This window comes from Sorex fumeus, unplaced genomic scaffold, assembly GCF_029834395.1.
Source record: "Sorex fumeus unplaced genomic scaffold, SorFum_2.1 ptg000091l, whole genome shotgun sequence".
Lineage (NCBI taxonomy): Eukaryota > Metazoa > Chordata > Mammalia > Eulipotyphla > Soricidae > Sorex > Sorex fumeus.
In genome coordinates, this window is record NW_026606148.1 from 714,653 (window position 1) to 719,508 (window position 4,856).

Below are 4,856 nucleotides of genomic sequence, written 5' to 3' on the forward strand. Positions count from 1 at the left end.
GAGCTGGACCAGTCTCTGTGGTGTGAGATGTATCTTATCGTTGCTGTTTTTATTTGCATCTCCCTGATAATTAGTGATGTAGAGCATTTTTTTCCCACTTGCCTTTTGGCATTTGTATTTGTTCTGTGAGGTAGTTTCTGTTTCTCTCTTATTTCCATTTTTGATAGGGTTTGATTTTTTTCTTATAAAGTTCTACCAGTGCCTTGTACATCTTTGATATTAACTCCTTATCAGATGGATGTTGGGTAAATAATTTTTCCTATTCTGTGGGCTATTTCTGTATCCTGTCACCATTTCTTTTGAGGTGCAGAAGCTTATTCATTTAATACACTCCCATTTGTTTATCTTTTCTTCCACTTCCTTGGTCAGTGGTGTTTCACCCTGCAAGATGCCTTTAGCTTTCTATGTACCTTATGGATTCAGGTCTGACATCAAAGTCTTTAATCAGTTTTGATTTGACTTAGATGAAGATATTATGGTACATCCACACAATGTAATAGTATAAGCCATTAGGAAAAAATGAAGTCATGAAGTTTGCTTACACATGGATGACATGTAGAGTAATGTGGTGAGTGAAATAGTCAGAGAGAGAGGGACAGACATAGAATGATCACACTCATTTGCAGGATGTAAAAAAAAAGCATAATATGATAATAATACCCAACAACAGTAGAAAAAAAGGAACAGAAACACTGGTTCATGGTTGGAAGTTTGCCACAAGTGAGGGGGGAGGGCAATTCGGACAGGGAAGAGACCACTATGACAATGTAGTTGGAAATGATCACTCTTGGATAAGAACTGGGTGCTGAAAGGAAGTAAAGTGAAATATATGGTAACTTCCAGTAACAGTACAGAGAGAGAGAGAGAGAGAGAGAGAGAGAGAGAGAGAGAGAGAGAGAGAGAATCTGACATAGGTGTAGGCTAGGCCAGCGGGTTAGCGAGAAGAAAAAACTGGGGACATTGGTGGTATTAGGTAGAAAATGTATACTGGTGAAGGGATAAAGAGACAGGTGTTAGAACATTGTATGACTGAAATCCAGATCTTGTGAACAACTATGTATCTCATAGTGAGTCAATAAAACATTTTTCAAATTTTAAAAATATAACAAAAATTAAGAGGAACAATCCTCAGCTCCTAGGGAAGATTGTGCCTAACTAAAGTGGGGTTTGTACTCTCTGTTGGGGGACTCCATGGTCCCCTCCCAAGATCCCTGGTTCCCCATATGCCACTCACAGTTTTCTGCTAAGGCCCCATCCCTGTTTCCTGATGGTCCAGAGGCTTGTGGGTCCCCATGATGGCCCACAGGATGCATCTCCTGCGGGTGGCCCCGGACACCCCAGCTCTGATGGGCCATGTAAAGCAGGCCAGGGAACCCACTTCTCAAAGGCCTGTGGAACTGGTGGTGATTTCTGGATATCACTTGGGGTTGAATCATTGCTACCAACGCTCTTTTCTGCCCTGGTCTTTTGGCCCCTGTTTTCCTGCCAAAGTACACACTTAGAAGTCTCTAAAGCTCTTTTCTCTTCACCCTCCCTACCTCTGCTTTGAGGATACTTTAAACTAACCACATTCTAGAGAGCCTATCACTTTGCAACCCAGCTTTGAAACAGGGGAGTTTGCAACCCCCTCAGTCCCGGAGTTAAGTATGTCTCCAAAGAAGTGTCTTCATGTCTTGTCAAGAGGTGGTCAAGATGGGACTTACACCTGTGTCTCCTCATCCCAGTGACCTGCTAGGACAGCGTCTAATATTTCCGCACCTGTTGTGTATTTTAGCATAAATGGAGAACATTAAAGTCACTTCATGATTACCAATGCTGATGGGGGTGCAGTGACAAAGGAACCTCATTCACTGTTGGTGGAAATATCTGCCTGGTTTTGCCTCCATGGAAAATAACCTGGAAACATCTTAGGAAAGTAAGAATGCAGTTCCCTTGTGGCCAACTTCTTACTAACTATTCCCCAAACACAGATTAATTCAAAAATATTTGCACACTGATGTTCCTCATAGTACCATAGCCAAGAAGAAACAACCCAAATGTCCAACAACAGATGAGAAGATAAAGAAGCAGTGGCAGATAAATGCACTGGAATGCCCTTCAGCTACGAGAGAAGAGGAAACCACTCATTTGTGATCTATAGAGAAACAGAACAAGGAATAGGCAGTATCAGACAATGACAGAACCTCAGTGGTGGGTTACAAATCAAATTATTAAGCATCGGGGGTGGGGTATAGAACAGGGGATGAGAAGTGACACTGGACCAGTGCTGAGGGTCTGAGGCTCTTTGGCGGGTAGTGAAGGTGCAGTAACTTTGTACATCACATCTATGAATGTTATTGTGGACTGGGACCAAAATCAATAAAACAAAATAAATAAATGCACAGAATCCATAGTTGCAGAATTGTGCAGGGAGTTAGGTTGGAGATTCTTGGGGGTTGGCCTGAGCCCCGTCCTGACTTGGCAGAGAAGCCCTAGGGTCTGGGCAATGGAAGAAGCCATTTCCTAATCCTGGGTGCAGTGAGGAAGGAGGCTCTGGATATGGGGGTCTCCTTTTTCTTTACCCTGCAGAACCCGCACCCAGGCGAAAGTTGAGGTGTGTGTGTTTGCGTTCTACAGACCATCCACAGTCACTGACCCTCCCCACCTGCCCCTGGCCCCCAAGGCTGCCTACACTGCTGGTGACACATCTGCATCCTCTGTTATGGAGAGAAGAGCTGTATTAGACCCCTTAAGTGTTCGTTGCAACCTGGATCTTTGTCTTCTGTGCATTGGGAAGGCGGCGGGGGGGGAGGGGGAGGTGGACGTGTGCATGGGGATGGGGGCTTGGTTTTTAAAGTGTGAATGGAAATCCAAAGGATGCTTCTTGTCAGGATTGATTTTGGAGAAAACCCTCCAGTTGGATTTCCTAGATCAATCCGGAGGTTGCAAGGCCTTGCTATTTAAATAACGTGTTTTCTTCGCTGGGAAGGAGGAATCTCACTCCACACCCGCTTTTCCATACATCTGACTGCAAACACAGAAGCCCCAGGAAAGTTGGTGGATCTTGGATTTGTCCCATGTTTGCTAATTGCCAGAGACCTTTCTATTTAAACAAGTGCTTCTTTCTTCGCAGCCTTTGCACAAACACAGCTTTGGAGAGAGTTTATATTTTTAGGGGAAAGTAAATAACTCTGCTTTGTGCTCTGCTAGCAACTATAGGGGAGGGAGGACCCAGGCACCAGGCACAAAATTTCCAGCTCCAGGAGTTTCTCCCAGGTGCTTCTTTTGGTTATGTGATTTCTTCCTCCATCAGTCTATCTGTCCATCCATTCATCCCTCCATCCATCCATCCACCCATCCATCCATCCATCTATCCATCTGTCTATCCTTATATCCATTTAGCCAACAAATTCTAATTGCATGAATGCTCTCTATGAGGCATTGTGCTGGTGGTTGGGAATATATATTTTAAAAAAGTTTTTATTAGTGAGACACCATGAGGTACAGTTGTAGACTTACAAATTTTTGTGCTTGAGTTTCAGTTATACAATGATCAAGTACCCATCCCACCACCAGTGTCCATTTTCCACCACCATGGGTCCCAGTATCCCTCCCACCCCCCATCCCCCCATCCCACCCTGCCTCTGTGTCAGGGCATTTCCTTTTGTTCTCTCTCTCCTTTTGGGTGTTGTGGTTTGCAAAAGAGTCATTGGTGGCAATCATGTTTGGTCTATAGTCTACTTTCAGCATGCTTCTCCCATCCTGGGAGGATCCTTCCAACACCCTTTATTTGGTGCTCCCTTCTCTATCTGAGCTCCCTTTTCCCCTAGCATGTGCGGCTGGCCTCCAAGCCATAAAGCAAAATTCCTGGTACTAATCTCGGTCACTCTTGGGTGTGAGTCTCCTATTTTGTTAATGTTCCCCAGATGAACGCAATATTTCTATGTCTATCCCTCTCTTTCTGACTCATTTCACTTAATATGATACTTTCCATGTAGTGACACTTGTAGGTAAATTTCATGACTTCATCTTTTCTAACAGCTAAAAAACTTTGGTTAGATGCCACGAAGTAGGTGGCAGTGCCTTAATCGTATGCATGTTGCAGGTCGAAGCCTCTTCCATCCTTGTCAAGAGGAGTGCTAGCCTTCTCTCCTTTCATACAACATGGTGGCTGGGAATATTGAAGACACATGGTTTCTAAGCAGTTTTCTCAAGGACCTCAAGGTCAAGTGAGGGACAGAGGCCTCATACAGACTGTTTTACAGAGAATAAATTCCATCATAGGGAACAAAGACCAGGGTGTCTGGCCTCTTTCAGGGTGAGACACAGTCCCCTGAAAGAGCGGAACCTTGGACTAGACTTACCAACTAAAAGAAGCAGAAATGAACCAAATGAGATGTTGGATGCTCAGTACAGTTTAGGTCGAGGGAGCGTCTTTATTATGGTTCATAAAGTAGAATTCTTCCCTGGAAAGAGTTATATATAATTCCCTGGGGCCTGTGGACAGATTGGAGAAGGGAAGAATGGTGGAGTCAAATCATATTTTATTTTACTTTTTTTTGTTCTTTGGGCCATATATGGTGGTACTATGGACTAACTCTTGGCTTTATGCTCATGAATCACTCCTGGCAGGCTCGGAGGACCATATGCAGTGCTGTGGTTTGAAGCTGGGTTACTGCTAGGCAAGTGCTCTGCCTGCTGTACTATCTCTCTAGATCCCAAATTATAAACTGCTTCTGGGACTAGGATGCAAGGCTGTCAAGAGGTCAAAAATTGTCCAAGAGCAATGAACCACCATGGGAAGATTTGAAGCACTAGACAGCGTTAGTTTATTTACATTTTCTAAAACCAATGGCATATGCTCTGGAAAGGGGCTA

The 4,856-nt window shown here is 44.0% G+C and overlaps 1 non-coding gene across 1 annotated transcript; it reads right to left on the bottom strand.

Annotated features, from left to right (window-relative positions):
- Window positions 1-4,022: 4,022 nt before the first annotated feature.
- LOC130039604 (U6atac minor spliceosomal RNA) lies at window positions 4,023-4,145 on the bottom strand. Its single transcript, XR_008794929.1, has one exon. It is a non-coding gene; the product is annotated as a U6atac minor spliceosomal RNA (small nuclear RNA).
- Window positions 4,146-4,856: the final 711 nt, after the last annotated feature.